Below are 16,425 nucleotides of genomic sequence, written 5' to 3'. Positions count from 1 at the left end.
CCCTGTGTCCAGGTGCTGAGGGCTGGTTACAGTGGCCAGGGGACACTCCCTGGAGGATTGGGCATCCCAGCACGGAACGAGGCTGCAGAGGTGGGTCTGGGGCCGAGCAGCCCCCTGGGGACGAGGGTGCAGGCAGAGCCCCTCAGCTGCCTCCCAGGTGCCCCCCCCACCCCGACACGAACCCCTACCTGGCACCCGGCATCGGGGATCCAGAAGGAAATGAGCTCAAGGACCAAGCCCCTCCATTTCTTCCACGCTAGCTCCCAAACACTCCAGCTGCAAAGTGCCGGCAGAGAGGACGTGACGGCCGAGCTTCGGGGTCCCGTTCACCCCAGCCTCAGGCCAGGGGGACTGGCATCAAAGGGTCTCCACGATCAGACTCACCCCTGGGCCCTAGAGCCTCAACACACAGCCTGCTCCGGAACCTTCCTTCCAGCAGGCCCCACGGACACCTGCCCAAAGTTTCAGGCCTTCAAGCCTTTTTCCAGAAGCCTCTATCACTGGCTACAAAATGTGGTCCTTTGAGCCACCTGCTCTAATTGCAGACATGATTACTCCCACAGTTTCAGGGCCAACAGCTGGGCTAAGTGGCCGTCCCCAAAACCCATTTCCTGCCTGGCTGGGTACAGAATGTTCTTTCCCTCTAAGTAAAATAAACAGGTCTGAACTCATCGGGCTTTTCTATTTGCCGTCCACTAAAGCCTTCTAGCTCCTGGGTTTTTATACAACTGAGATTTATAGTATCTATTCTCACCAGTGCAGAGTCCCCAGATAATGTTAATAGATGGCTAGTTTTGCCAATAAATCCCTCCAGCAGTGGAGAGAAATATCTATTTCAGATGAGTTCTCCAGAGCTAAATCCACATTCCAAGTGGTGTTGGGCACTTAAGCTGGAATGGCTCCACTCCACAGACAAGGGCACGTCGGCAGGTGCAGCCGGGTCCCCCATCTCTGCATCCCCACACCGGGAGAGAGCCCAGGCTCCGGCCCCTCCTTCCAGCCTCCCACCTCCCACCCCCGGTGCTGCTGACAGGGGCTCCTCATGGGTCCTTGTGCCGGAGACTCCCGTGGCCATCCACACTTAACCTGCGGCCAGGTCATCCTCCAAAGCACTGGTCCTCCAACCAGACCCCTCAGTCACTCCAGTTTCTCTATTCAAAGAGAGAGCGGCAATTGGCCAGAGTATCTGAGAGTATCCCCCTCTTCGTGGCACTCCAGGCCTTCTGTGGTAAGGACATAGCCAGCCTTCCCTAGGCCCCCATCTGTCGCCTTCACGCATTGGACCCAAACCGAATGCACTCTGTGCCTTGGATGCATCCAGAACCCACATGGCTGCCTTCTCACCCCTGTGCCGGGGACCTTCTCTACGGCACCCCAGTCCCTGCCGAAATTGTCCTGGGATCCTGAGGCCCAGCACAGATGACACTGCCACCAGACAGTCTCCCCGGTCATCTGGTTCACCAAGTGCCCACCATGCACAGCACAGCACACACACGGTCCCCATGCCAGGAGAAGGGGACCCGGCCTCCTGCCCTCCTCTCCCAGGGGCCCAGCTCGGTCCATGTGCTTTCTCTTCCTGGAGGGCTCGGCTCATTCCGGCCCCAGAGTCAGGACCCAGGTCACGCTCCCAGCATGGGACTGTCCGTGTTCAGCCCCTCTGACCGTCCCATTTCAGGGCCACAGGGGAGCCCAGCCACGGGGGCAGGGACAGGAGCAAGCAACCTCCATCTTCTGTTTGAGGAAAAAATTGCGTGTTTCAAAACTGTTTACTCGCATGACCTCAAATATAGACTAGGAACACGCAGGGAAGCCATGAAAGCTAGCACGCGTGTGCGGAGCAGGGCTCTGGGCTGGGCACAGTGCCTGAGCATTCACGCGGATTCTCGCATGATCCACCAGGAACCCTCGGAGCTCATCCAGCCCTTGACCACACAGACGGCGAGGCGGCGAGGTCGTCAGGGCAGAGAGGACAGCAGGCCTGGCACCCAGGCTCTGGGGAGTGCAGGAATCCGCCGGGCTCCACACGGGTCCTCCGAGAGGCGCGTGGCTGGTGATGGGTTTCTCTTTCCGAATGCACAGCCATGGGGACTTTGCCTGGCGATGCCTGAATTTGCAAGCTGGCTCCCTTGGGCAAGTGGTTTAATTCCTCTGAGCCTTACTTTTCTGGCCTGAAATGTGGGGTGATAATAGTGACGCGCCCCTCATGGCTTTTATGAGAAGTAGCCCGCGGCCCGCGTGGCACATAGTGTCATCCGAGGTGGCCACGCGCCGTGGCACGTGACTCAACACCGCCGTCCTTTGGCCCTGCACAGACTTGTCTGCGAGGAGCGCAATTAATGTTAGTGACCGGAAAAGAACTTCTTAAGGAAGCAAGCTTTCCAGTCAAGTCTGCAGAGAAAGAGGATACAGCCTGGCTGTTGCTTATTAGTCGTAGGAGGTAAAGTAATGCCCCCCAGCCTGGGGGTGTCGAGGCTGCCCAGTCACACCCCCTCCTGCTCACGCTGGGAGTCCTGGGAACACCGCTCCCCGCCAGGCCCCTCTCCAGGCAAACGCTGCCCACCCAGGCATGAGGGGAGGGTGTCAGCGCCACCAGCAGGCTCCTGCAGAGCGGCTCTCACAGCCTCAGACCCATCTCCTGCCTGCGGCGGGACCAGGCCCGGACACCGTCCGACGGAGGGAGGTCGGGCGGAGCAAAGCTTCTGGCTCTCGGCAGATCACACAAACCCACGTCTGCGTGACCGGCCACGCAAGGGCTGTCGTCCCTGGAACGTGAGACCAAGAGCTTCTGCTGCCCCTGCCGCTCTGACCTTGCGGGGGTCACGGCAGGGGTCGTGCGCAGAGGGGAGGCCACCACACCATTTCAGGTGACTCCTTGCTGAGATCGTGTGCATGCAGTCGCACCTGCACATATTCCGACCGCAGCGCGTGTGGACATGCCCCCCCCTTGGGTGGCAGGAGATGACCCTTCCAGGATCAGGGGGCACGTTCCAGCACCTCTGGGACCAGCTGTGTGGCCTGGCCCGGGATTGCTAACCCCTGCCCCACGTGCCCCGGGGTCCTGGGAAGGGGATAGGGGTCCAAGCAGAGATGAGTCCACAGCCGGAAACTCCCGTGGCTCCCAGGACCCGCAGACCTCCACCCCTGCTGAAATCCCGCCTGTTCTGGCTACAGCCCAACACTGCAGCTCTACCCACCCTGCCCCCCTCGGCTCCCGGCCCACCTCATGAAACCGCGTGGTGCGTGATGGCAGGCTGGGACCTGCTGTCTCCACACGCTGCTGACGCAGTTTCTCCTGCCATTCCCCACATCTGTGCCTGATGAAAGCCAGCCTGTCTCTCAGGCCTGCGTCCAAGGCCACTTGAGCACCGGGTCTGCGTTACAGAGATGTGCCACGCCTCCCGTGGTCCACCCCTGGCTGCCCCAAGCCTGCAGGATGCAGGAAGCCACGGGGCTGCTGTTCTTGCATGTCCTGAGACCCTGGCAGGTGCCCGGCACAGGCCCTGACTCCCCACGGGAACCGTGAGCCTGGGCCCCAGATGGTGAGCTCAACAGCCAGGCTCCACCCAGGTTGACTTGTCCCCTGTGAGCATGCCCGGGTCACCACCCATTGGCTGCTGGTGGTCACTGTCCTAGACCGTCTGGTCCCCCTGCAGGCCATTGATGTCTCCCCTGGTCAGGGTCAGCCATGGAGGCCCCAGTCTGGAAAGACCATGATCCCAGAAAGCCTGGCACCTTCTCCGGCAGAGCTCGTCCTCTGACGGGGGAGCTGCCCAGTGCCCGTGGGACAGACGCTCCCATGGTGATTCATCAGTGGGCCTTCCGACGCCCAAGAGAAGCCCTTCAGCAGTCACACGCCTACGCTAAGTGCAGACGGGGCCCCCGCTCCTCTCCCCTCCTTGCCATCCACCAACCGTCCCCAAAATGCTGCCAGACCTGCTGAGGTCAGGCGGCAGGTGGGACTGCAGAAACAGACGAGGCCACGGAGCCCGGGCGAGGCTCTGCCCTCCGCCAGCCTGCCCTGGTCTCCGACACGTCCCAACACCCCAGGGCCAGTGATATACTGAGTCCTGCCAAAGTCTGCAGCCACGCGGAGGCCCACATCTGCAGGCTGCCGCCTTCTCGGGAGACACATCCTGAAATAAGGGGGAGCGGGTTCAGCTCTGTTACGTGGCTCTGTTTACATGGTTCCCCAGACCCTAAAGTTAGCACCTGGGTCATCGTCATTGACAAAATGAACAGACTGTGCTTCCAGAGCCGGAACTACCCCAGCCTGGAGGGGCATTTCAGTAATAAAGAGGGTCTCGGTGCCACCACGTACCACCAGCTGGGACCAGGTAGGAGCAAATGCTAGAATACGGGGCAGGGGGGCATGAAACAAGCCCCATCAGTGAATTCTCCTGAAGAGTTGGAAAACAAGGGTGGGAGAGACAGAGCCCGAGGAGGAGAATCCCAGCCGTGCTTCCCTCCCCCACCCCATCCCGTGAGCCCGGCAGCCCCCTGCCCACCAGGTCTGACGGGGCCTCTGGGTCCCACCACGGCGTGGGCACAGAGCCGGGACCCTGTGTGCCTTCAAGCATGTTGTGAAGAGCTGGGCAGTCCCCCTGGCTACACACACAGCCCGTGGCCTGTCCCACGCAGGCACTCTAAAGAGCAGGGTACACCCCTCAGTGTCTCAGGCTTTGCTTGGGCCACTGGGGACCCCAGTCCAGCCACTCCGTCGAGCTGAGCAGAGGGTCTCCTGCAGCCAGCAGTTGCTCCATCTGTACTGAATGACTAACAGATAAATTACCCGCCTGCTTATCACCCACTCACTCACTCCACGGCATTGCTGACCATTCCCTCGGAGCCAGGACCCGAGCCGGCAGCAGGGATGCACCGACCAGACAGACAAGACTCAGCCCTGGTCGTGGATCTGGTTTAGGGTGAAGGGTGAACCCCTGCCAGGACCATGACAGGTGTGGTCAGAGCCTGGCGCTGGTCCCAGGAGGGAATGTGCTGTCTCCCAACTGCCAGGTGGCCCAAGGTCGGTGAGCCTTTCAGGATGGGTGGGGGTAGGGAAGGGTCCAGCTGCCAACTCCTCCATTAGCAGGAGACCATCATTCCTTCCAGAAGCCCCTCAAAGCAGAAGAACCCCAATTCTACCCTACAGCGTCCAGGCAGAGTGAGGGGAGGTGTTACTGGATTGAATGGCGGGCATCGGCGAGGACCCCCAAGCACCCACCTTGACTCCGGGGACTGTCTGGGTTCACTAGGTTTGATACCCACAGCCAAGACCCCCCAGCCAGGCAGCACTCACTAATATGAGACTCTAGGTGCTGCTGTTCAGGGTGTGCAGAGGGCCTGAGCCAGGCCTGGGCTGTGCTGGAGGGACAGCCCATCCAAGATGGCGAGGCAGTGGCTGTGGGAAGCCAGGATGGAGAGCCTCCCTGATAGCTCATGGAGGGAAGTATGGTGTGTAATGCCCAGGAGGGGAATTTTGCCTCATTTGCCTGGCTTCCAACAGAGAAAAGAGCAAAAGGGTCTTTTCCAATGGGTGGCCTGTGTCCCAGGGAATAGGGACCACTTTTGTCTGTATGTCTATCCTGGCTCCCTCACTGCAGGACTGAGAGAAGCCCAGACCAGGACACAGCCTTCCACCCGATGGAGGGAGCGGGCAGGGCTGCCTCAGGGCTGGTGCAGGACAAGGGGCGGGCCACGGCTCCCAGCCCCACTCCTCGACCACCTGGGAACTTGGGCACATGACCTTCCTTGCTGTCCCCTGTCCCCACTGCAGCTGACCCAGCCAGGGAGACAAAGGGAGCTTCTGACTGAGAGGGACACGGTGGGCATTCCTGCCCTTCACCAGAGGGTGGACAGGACCCCTAGTGAGACTGGATCCCTTCCCGTGCTGACGTGGCCTCTGATCATTCATTCATTCATTCATTATCCGAAAGCACCTGCTGGCCCCCGCCTCCTGCCAGGTGTGGTTCTGGTCACAGGGACTCCACAGTGAGCAACACCAGGGAGAGGTCTCTCTTGGTGAACTTGCACGTGTCCCAGACTGTCCCGAATTCCAGCCACGGAAAGAGCCCCTGGGCCAGAGTGCCCTCCCCCACACTTGCAGACAACCTGAGTCCACGTGCAGCAAGGCTGGCAGGACGCGTGGTGGGCAGCAGCCCAAGCTGGCCCAGGGGGACCCTTGCCCGGAGACCTGGGCTCCGAGAAGCAGAGCCGAGACCGTGAAGAGGTGCTGTGTTCTGCAGCTGTGGAGCCCCGGTGGCAGGTGGCCCAGAGACGGGAGGAAGCCGTCTGTGGGGGGAGCTGCAGCCTGGGGGGCTCGGGGGAGGGGAGAGTGAGCTGCCACAGACCTCCACATGTCCCCTGTACCGACTCCAGGGGCCCCGTGCTTTCTATCTGTGATGGTGATGCAGGTGCTGGGAAAGGCAGGCTCATGCAGGGACCATCCCCGTGGGACTCGGAAGCCCTGGGCTCCAGGGGCCCTTCCTGCCTCACTGGCTCAGGGTTTCAGCCCCCTATCCGGCAGAGGGAAGGTCAGAGTCCTAGGGTGTCCAGGTCCTTTGGACATTTGGCTTTCTATGGTGGGGTCTAGGGATGGCCACGGAGACCCTCAGCCCTCGTCTCAGGACCCACCCAGCATGGCCACTTGCCCTCTCCCTCTCTCGCAGTCTCTCTTCCACCCCCTGGTCATCACCCGCAATTGCCCAGGAGTCAGAGCCAAAGTGTCCCGCCCACAGTCCCGGAGGCCCACCACCCAGCGCTCCCCTGGCTCTGCCCTCCACCAGGCGACTCAGAATCCTCTGTGGTTAGAGGACCCCGAGCCCAGCACCCAGGCTAACAGGCCACAGGTTTTAGGTCTTGTCTCTAATGGATAGTTCATCCGCAGGAGCCACAGGACAAATGCCACTTTGTCCTGCCCTGTCCCCAATACTGTTCTGAGCAGGGCCCTGGAGCTCAGCTACTCACTAACCGACTTGCATTAGTTTCTCGCAGTTCTGGGTCAAAAGTCTGAAATGGGTCACGCGGACGAACGTGGACGTGTGGGCAGGGCTGCCATCCCTCCGTGGCCTCCAGGGGACAGCCCGATTCCTTGCCTTTCTCAGCCCCTAGAGGCGCCCGTGCTCCTCCAGGCCCCTTTCTCGGGCTTCAAAGTCAGCAATGACCTGTTCGTTATCTTTCACACATCACGTCTCCTGGACCCTGAGCCCCTTGCTTCCCTCTTTCACTTATAAGGACTCTTGTGATGACACTGGGCCCTCCAGATACTCATGAATTATCTCCTCATCTCAAGACCCTTAACTTGACCACACAAGGGAAGTCCCATTGGCCATGTAAGGTGACATACTCCTAGATTCTAGGAGTTAGGGCTCCAACATCTTTAGGGACCATCATTGTGCCCCCCGCATATGGCCCAGAGCTGACGTGCTGGACACTGTGGGCCGGCCCCGATAACAGGACCCCCTTCTGCCCTAGGACACGGTGGCATAGCAGAAAGGGGGTCCTGCTGGATCCCACCCCGCCTCTGCCCTGCCTCGGGCAGCCCTTCCTCCTCTCTGGGCTTCGTCTCCTCTTCTTCCGAGTGGGTATGGCTCCTGCATGGCTGACCCTGGTAGGGAGCCCACAGATTCCCTGGATCCCCCAGGTGAGCCCAGAATGTGGCAGCAGATGGGTGTGGTTGGATCATTGCTGGATGATCTGTCCTTAGCCGACCTTGCACCTGTCTGACGGAGTCCAAGCCCCAGAACACCACGCGGTAAAGACAAACCCCCACCCTTTCCCGATGCTCATCTCTCAAGGGGGCGGGGGGTGAATTTCACTGTGCACATGCCTCAGCTTCCCTGGGGCCACGGGTCGTGCTCAGGAAAGCAGGGTCTGGGCCTGGCCTGCAGTGAGGAGCTCACCCCCGAGCCCGCCTTGCTGGACATCCCAGAGAAGTGGCCTCCTAGCTCTGTGACTTCCTCCATCTGCAGGCGTGGGCTGGTTCAGGGACGGGGCTGGCTCCCCCGGCCCCTCCAGCACCTCCAAGTCTGACCACAGGGTCCCTGCATGCAGCCTTGACCAGAACAGGACGGCAGGCCTGGGCCAGGCCTCCCACCTGCCACCGCAGACCCCAGACCTGAATTCCAGCTGCACAGCCTGGCACCCCCACCCCCGGGTCTGGACCCTTTCCTCACAGAGGGCAGCGCCTGACCCCAGAGATCCACCCACCCCCACAGTGGGCACATCAGGCAGGGGAAGCAGGTGCGAGCTGCCCTCTGTCTGCCCCACCGGCGCCCCTGCCCAGCCCAGGCCTGCCTGCATGCCTTGTTTGTGACTGTCAGAATCCCTGCCCTTTGGGCTCGGGACCTTCGGAGCACATGCAGGAAGGACGCCCAGTGACCCAAGCTCATAAAGCCCTTCCAGAACGGAGGCTCCAAGAAGCCGAGAGGCCCTGACTCAGAGAGCTCGGCCAGAACAGACTCTGGAGCAGGTGGGTTTAGCAGCGTCAAAACTCCATCTGGAATGTAGTGGGGATGCTAGGAGGCCAGGGGCGCGGTGGGCAGGGGTATGGGCTCTGGGGTCAGGCCGCTAGGAATCCAAAATGCTTTAAATGATAACAAGACTGAAAAAGACCCTTTCACATCCCTGTAGGGGCCCCCGCGCAGTCCCAGAACAAACGAGTCACAGCTCTGCATGGAAGATCTCCTGGGTATGTAGTTGCCGCAGAATTTTCTATTGTTTCTAATTACTCACTGCCCTTCCCTGAGAGAATTACCAGACCCTGCCTATTGTCTGCGATTTGAAGAACCTCCCAGGAGAGAGCGTGTGTCCCCACCTGGTGACATCGGACGTGGCCGTGTGACCCTGCAGAGGCGCCATGAGTCCCATCTGTTCCCCCACGAGGAGACCCATCCCCACAGCTGCCGCGCCCGGTCGGGAGCAGATCTCGGCAAGCAGGAACTCAGCCTCTGATCTGGAAAGCCACTGTGATCTGAGCGTCAGTGGCGCCTATAGCACAAGCCCAGGGACGGGCTGGCACGCGGTGTGCAGAGCCTCATGCCTGTCCCAGCACAGGCCGCCTCTGGAAGATGCAGCAAGACCAGGAGCAGTGACGGCAGCCTCGGGGGCAGGAGCGGGGCCTGGGGCAGCACAGGGGAGGCAGATGGAGATTTCCCCACACTCCCCAAAGCACCACCCGAGTTCCTACCTTACGAGGACAAGCCACCATTTTAAACACCTGTCCGAGCACAGGGATGGTGACAGGGAAGTGGTCCCAACTCACACAGCGGCAGTGAGACCCCAATGACCAGCCAGAGAACGCCGAGGGCCCACCCCACGCCAGGTGCCTGCCTGCCTAGAGTTCACAGCCGCACGACCAGACCAAGGAGAAGCCAGGCTGAGAAGGTCAGGCATCGCCCTGAGCTGAGCCCTGACCTGTCCTCCCAGTGCCGGCTTCCTGAGAGCTATTCCTTGCTGGGAAGGCTCTTGGCGCCGTGCCTGTCTTCCCTGCCTGCTTCCCAGCATAGCAACTGCTCGATATTCTCCCTAGTTACTCAGGAGTTATCCATCCATGAAATAGCAGAGCCAGTGCGCCTTCCAGATAAACTGACCACTTCTCAGAGGTGCCCCAAAGTCTCCGGCTCTGGCCTGAGGGGGCCGCGGAGGGGCTGGGGGTGCGTGGTGGGAAGGCGCATTTCTGTCTCCCCTTCCCCGTGGTTGAAGTCCTCCTGGCCCCTCCCCCGCCCGTGATGGAGTGGCCTTTACTGCTGTTTTATCAACTTTCCCTCTGCAGGGATTGCCTTGATCCAGGAGCTAATTGTATTGACATTAACCTGTTTTAACAGGTCTAAAGTATCAATAAATCATTTTTTAGTAGCTCCCCTTATTACAGCACTCTGTTAATGTATTACACTTGAAGTGACAAATAGCCCGAGAAATCATTGCTTTCCTGTAATACACTTTGTCTTTTTAAGTCTTTTCTTTCCTCCTGGTAGTTCAGATACTTCCAAAGTTGATTTAGAGGCCGATAAAACGTAGGCGAGGCTGGGCTGCGAGTGAGGCCATAACCCTCCATCTCCAGTGGGCTCCCCTTGGGCTAGACGAGGGGCCACCCACATAACCTGCCATGTCGCAAACTACCAAACCTGGAATACTTGCACGTCATTTACCCGTTCTGTGGAAGAAGGACCTGCAGGTGTGTGTAGTCGAGGACTTCTGAGAAGGGCTGGGGGCTGAGTATCAGGGAGCGATCTTCAGGCAAGCCTTCTGAAAATATCAAAATCCTTCGACGAGTAAAGAAGTAAAAACTATAAAAACTTCAGCTCACTTAGAGGTTGCCAAGGTCTAGATCTGAGCTTCCTGGCAGCCAGGGCAAAACGAGAAATACTTTCTTGCATTTAATCGGTGTGTGGAAGGACAAGGAAGCTGGCTGATTTTTCAGGATCAGGGAGATCCCCCGTGGTTCTGAATTCTGGGAGGGATTTATCGCGCGGGGCTCTGGGCAGGGCAAACGACCTTCCTAGCATTTCATCCTTGCCGAGCACTTGCCGGCCCCAGGAGGAACCACCGGCTCTTCTCAGTGGTCTAGGGGTCACACCTCCTACCAGACAGAAGCCATCCCAGCCCAGCGGGCAGAGGAGAAACCGAGGCAGGAAGAGGTTAAGGAGCCGGGAGGACACAGTTTGGAGGTGGCAGACCTGAACCACGACCACGCAGCAGGGGCTGGACTCCTGCTCGGACCCACCACTGAGGGCTGGGGCATGTCTCGAATGTTCCAGAATACACGTGAATATTTTTAAATGAATGCATGAACGGCAGTGGCTTCAGTAGATATGAATACGTTTGGGGTTTCATGTGTTTCGAGGACACCTCCTTCAGATACCCTTAGAGTCCCAAAGAAAATGGTTGTTGACAAGCCTGAGCTTTGCGGTCAGACAGAAATGGGGTCGTTTACTGGCTCGGTGCCTTGGACGAGGCTTGTCCCCCCTCTGAGCCTCAGTCCCCAGCTCTGGGAGATAAGGGTGAGGAAGCCTCGGCATTGTGAAGCCTCAGTATTTTACAAAGTATTTGGCATGGAGCTCAGCAGTGAGTTCTCCATACTTGGCCGCTGGGGACCGAGACTCAGGGAGGCCGCCCCCACCCTCCCCAAGAGCAGAGGAAGGTGCCCCCCTTTAACTGTGCCCAAGTCAGTTTTGAGTTCAGACCCCAGGTATGCGCATTCCACTAGCTCGTTCAAATCCTAGTTCTTATCTTGTGGGTCCTGGTCTGTTCACAGAACAGGCATCTTTCTACCAGCTTCCAATGGGTGCCTGTGTCCCGGTCCTCACGCAGACATTTGCCCCCTTCCAGAAAGCCTTCCCAAATGAGGTTGGTGACAGAAGCCCAGCCATGTGTACAGTGACTGTCAGTCAGAACCCTTCCTGTCTTCCAATATTTCTTCACAGGAGTCAAACAAGCTATTCCCTAGGCAAGAATTCCCTGGGCCCCACAAAAGTCACACAGAAAGTCCTCAAAAGTGAAGTCCTCAGAAGCCCTGCTCAGAGGGGAAGGTGGCTCCCCCATGCTGCCCACATCCCCCTGCAGACCGCAGACTCGTCTCTCAGCGACACCCGCTACCAAGGCCTGGAAGCCCTGGTGGGCATCAGACCTTCCCTGAGACCTCCTGTCATTCCAGGAGCGTACATGTCTGCCCGTGGTCAGTACTGTGGGCCTCCATGACAATCAGGGGTATGCGGGTGAGCACTGCCCATGACCTCCCCAGGGCACACCGCAGAGAGACTCAGGCTGGGAGACAGGTGGGACCCTAACACAGGCAGAAGGAGCCAGCGGAGGGAGGGAGGGAGGGAGGGGAAGAAGGGGGGACTGAGGGAAGGCAGAGGGAGAGAAGGAGGGAGGGAGGAACTCCTCAGCCACTTTCTCCCCCAACCACAGGCCAACCCCGCGGCCTCTGTGTCCAGTGGCAACTTGTCTAAGAGCCCACAGCTCCCAGAGCACACTCCAAGCGGACACACAGATCCCGCCTCCCTCTCTCTGCAAGGCCGCTTTTCTGTTTTACTTACAGGAACAGCCTCCGAGGTCTTCACCTTCCCACCTGTGCCAGGCCAGGTGCAGGCTGCCTGCAGTGTCCACCCCAGCTGCCCAGGGGTGTCAGGAAGTCATGTGATGCCCGCGGCGCCCAGAGCTCGCCCTCGGCAGGCCCGTCCTGAGCACCCCGCCGTCCGAGCCGGGACCGCGCGCTGGGGTCGGTCAGGGTGCAGCAGTATCGTCTTTGTGATGACCGTCCTCGCCTGTCCAGCGAGACCAAAGGAGCTGGAAGGGGCACTGTCCTGCCACGTCATCGAATCCCACAACACCAGGAACGCTTGGTCTCCGGATTCCCAGCCACAGTTCCTGAGGGTCAGAGGGGCGACAGCTCGCCGGAGCTCGTCACACCAGCAAGGCAGAGACCGGCAGACCGGGGCCAGCCAAGGGGCGACCCTGACGGGGGAGCAGCCGCCAGCCCCAGGCCAGCCGGACCCTCGCCTGAGGCGAAAGGAACCCTCGCACCCCAATATATACTCACTGAAATAGCCCCTCCTGTTCTGAACCAAGCCGGAAAGGTCAATTAAAGCCCGACAGTCAAAGAACGTGACTGCTTATAAAGCCCAGCGTTGCCCAACCTGTTCTCACGCCATCGTCAACCCTGAGAAACCCAGGTGGCAGTGAGGACAGACGGAGACAACAGCCACGGGGCCTGGGCTGGAAACAAGGGCACCATAGAACAAGCCACAGCCCGTCTTTATCCAAAATGTAGATATTTTGTTCCTTGTAGATTATTTTGCATCCATTTTGATTTCCTCACCTTTTCTCGGCTTCGCGGACGTGTAGCCCACACACCCTGTCGGAGGATACGGCGTGGGGACGGGCACGTGCGCACAGGCTGGAGACACGCCATCACTTGCAGAGTGTCCTTGTGTCCCTTTGCTTCTTGTTCTTCGTTTGCTTGGGGTTTTCTGCGGTAAGAACACTTCACACGAGCTCTCCGACTTCGGGGGAGCTCGATCCCGTGCAGTCACCTGCAGGCACGGCGGCGGGCGGCCGCCATGGGATCATGCTCGCCTCGCGTCACTATAGCTGAACGACAACTCCCGTTTCCCCTCCGCTGCCCTGGCGACCTTCTCTCCCTTTCCTGCTGCTGCAGCCATGACTACTTGGGACACGTCGTGCACATGCGATCACGCAGTCTATGTCCCGAGACTGGCTCATCTCTCGGCATAATGTCCTCCACGTCCCTCCGCACTGTCACATGGCAGGATTTCCTTCCTCTCTGGGGCTGAATGACACCCCATCGTGTGGACAGACCTCTTTGTCCACCTAACTGCTGATGGACCTTGGGTTGTTAAATGACTACTGAACACAGCAGAGCAGACGTCTCTCTCAGATCCTGATTTCAATGCTTCCGGAGAAATATGTATGCATGGGATCGCGGGATCATAGGGCGGTTCTGTTTTTAATTTTTTAAGGAACCTCTCTACTGTTTTCCACAGCGGCTGCACCAGCGTGCATTCCCACCCACTGTGCACGAAGGTTCACGCAAAGCTTCCAACTTCCCTCCATCCTCGCCAACACCTACGAAGATACGGCACCGAAACAGTATCTTGATGACTAAGTTACACGACCCTCTTCCATCCGTGCCTGAGGTGCACGCCCCCCTCTCTCGAATCCCAGCCCCAGGGGCCTGGAGTAACTCATCACCCTCTCAGGCCCCGAGATGTGTGCAAGCCTCGGGCTCCCAGGTGGGGAGCAGAGACCCCAAGTTGGGGCTCCCTGCAGGTGCTGTTTTCCCCTTTGGAGCACACTCATGAGGACCACCAGCCCCCACAGCCCAGCCAGCCAACAGATTGGCTCGAAATTTACTGCAGCCACTTAGCAGGGAGCTAATAACACGGTGTTGTGGGGCTGGCCCATGGGGTCTATTAAATCTTGGCTCTTCCCTGCCGTGACTTAAGGAGACCTGTGTCTATCAGTTCCCACTTCCCGATTTCAGCCCAGGGAGAATAATTAATTCTGTTGATCCCTAATTGACTTCAGGTGGTTCCAATACTGAACACTGACACCACTCCCTTAATGAATAATTTCTTCACTTAAACCGGTTTCAGGCTTATTTGGAAGAAAAGAGTAAGAAAATTAAAGCCACAGGAAGATAACACAGCCAAGAATAACGAAAGCGTATTTACGTCTGCAATCAGGCCCTTTCTGCACCGCAGGGAAGCTGGTGGGGCAGCGGACGGAGAATGAAAACCGCTGGTAACCGGGAGTCGTGCTGCGGGCCCGCGAGGCCGCCAACGATAGACGGCCGTGCCCGGGGGAGGACACAGACACCGCCCAGGACCCTGTGAGGCCAGAAGCCCAGAGGCCCAGCCACTGAGTCTCGGCATCAAGCATCTAGAACTTTCCGTGGCTGGTGGCAAGGCTGTGGGGATCCTGAGCCCCCGTCAGCCACCACCGGGAACTCTGAAGACCTGGTCTCCTGGGAGAGCTGTTCTCACCAGGGCACAGGGCACGCAGGAGGGGACGCTCGGAGCTCAGAGCATTCTGGGAAGTGGAGAGGAAGGGTGACTGTAGGGGTCCAGCAGGGACACAGTGTGCACCACTTACTGTCTGGGGATGGCTGTCATGCGTGAGTGCTGCTCAGAGCCCACTGCGGATGTGATGCCAGCCAGCGGTCCCGGTCTGCAGAGCCCTCTCCTCGCCCCACAAGCAGCCCTGGCCAGGTGTGTCCGGTCAGGTCTCAGCCCGTGGTGCTGCCGGTGTGAACGGACAGAGAGGAAACACCTGCCCTGGGCCCTGGGGCGGGGCCAGGCCTGGGAGCCGCAGGGGAGGATTCGGATCTCGTCCCCACTGGGAGCCTGGAACCCACAGCGAGGGACATGGAGGCCTGGGCATTTCCACTGATTTACTCAGGAAACAGGTCACAGACACCAAGGCCGAGGCACCGCCCACGTGGGGCCGGCGTTCCTGGGAAGCTTCACTGGGACAAAAGGAGAGGTTGGCCCCCAGTTCAAGGGGCTCCAGACCAGGCGTCCAGGTTACACATCTGTTACCTCGGCGCATACAAGGAAGGCATCTGCTTAAAATGAGACCATGGCTCCGAGAGGCTACGTCCCTTGCCTGAGGCCACACAGCACAGGTGATCCTGCCAAGAGGTGAACCCACACCTGTCTGACTGCCGTGTGCCCAGCCACTCTACACCAGGGATTGGCAAACTCGTTCCATAAAGGCCCAGGGAGNAGGAGTCGTGCTGCGGGCCCGCGAGGCCGCCAACGATAGACGGCCGTGCCCGGGGGAGGACACAGACACTGCCCAGGACCCTGTGAGGCCAGAAGCCCAGAGGCCCAGCCACTGAGTCTCGGCATCAAGCATCTAGAACTTTCCGTGGCTGGTGGCAAGGCTGTGGGGATCCTGAGCCCCCGTCAGCCACCACCGGGAACTCTGAAGACCTGGTCTCCTGGGAGAGCTGTTCTCACCAGGGCACAGCGCACGCAGGAGGGGACGCTCGGAGCTCAGAGCGTTCTGGGAAGTGGAGAGGAAGGGTGACCGTAGGGGTCCAGCAGGGACACAGTGTGCACCACTTACTGTCTGGGGACGGCTGTCATGCGTGAGTGCGGCTCAGAGCCCACCGCGGATGTGATGCCAGCCAGCGGTCCCGGGCTGCAGAGCCCTCTCCACGCCCCGCAAGCAGCCCTGGCCAAGTGTGTCCGGTCAGGTCTCAGCCCGAGGTGCTGTCGGTGTGAGCGGACAGAGAGGAAACACTTGCCCTGGGCCCTGGGGCGGGGCCAGGCCTGGGAGCCGCAGGGGAGGATTCGGATCTCGTCCCCACTGGGGGCCTGGAACCCACAGCGAGGGACATGGAGGCCTGGGCTTTTCCACTGATTTACTCAGGAAACAGGTCACAGACACCAAGGCCGAGGCACCGCCCACGTGGGGCCGGCGTTCCTGGGAAGCTTCACTGGGACAAAAGGAGAGGTTGGCCCCCAGTTCAAGGGGCTCCAGACCAGGCGTCCAGGTTACACATCTGTTACCTCGGCGCATACAAGGAAGGCATCTGCTTAAAATGAGACCATGGCTCCGAGAGGCTACGTCCCTTGCCTGAGGCCACACAGCACAGGTGATCCTGCCAAGAGGTGAACCCACACTGTCTGACTGCCGTGTGCCCAGCCACTCTACACCAGGGATTGGCAAACTCGTTCCATAAAGGCCCAGGGAGTAAATATCTCACGCTTTTTGGGCCACATTATTTCTGTCACAGCTCCGCCGTTATAAGGTGAAAGTTGTAGAGACAGCACACAATCGGATGAACATGGGGAGGTTCCAATAAAACTTTATTAACAAAAATAGACCATGGGTGGTAGATGGCCAGCCCCCCTGTTCTACCCTCTTCTCCTACCATTTGCAGGTCTCTGAATGTGC

The sequence above is a fragment of the Ailuropoda melanoleuca genome, chromosome 15 (assembly GCF_002007445.2).
Source record: "Ailuropoda melanoleuca isolate Jingjing chromosome 15, ASM200744v2, whole genome shotgun sequence".
Classification (NCBI taxonomy): Eukaryota; Metazoa; Chordata; class Mammalia; order Carnivora; family Ursidae; genus Ailuropoda; species Ailuropoda melanoleuca.
This window is presented reverse-complemented; position numbering follows the sequence as displayed.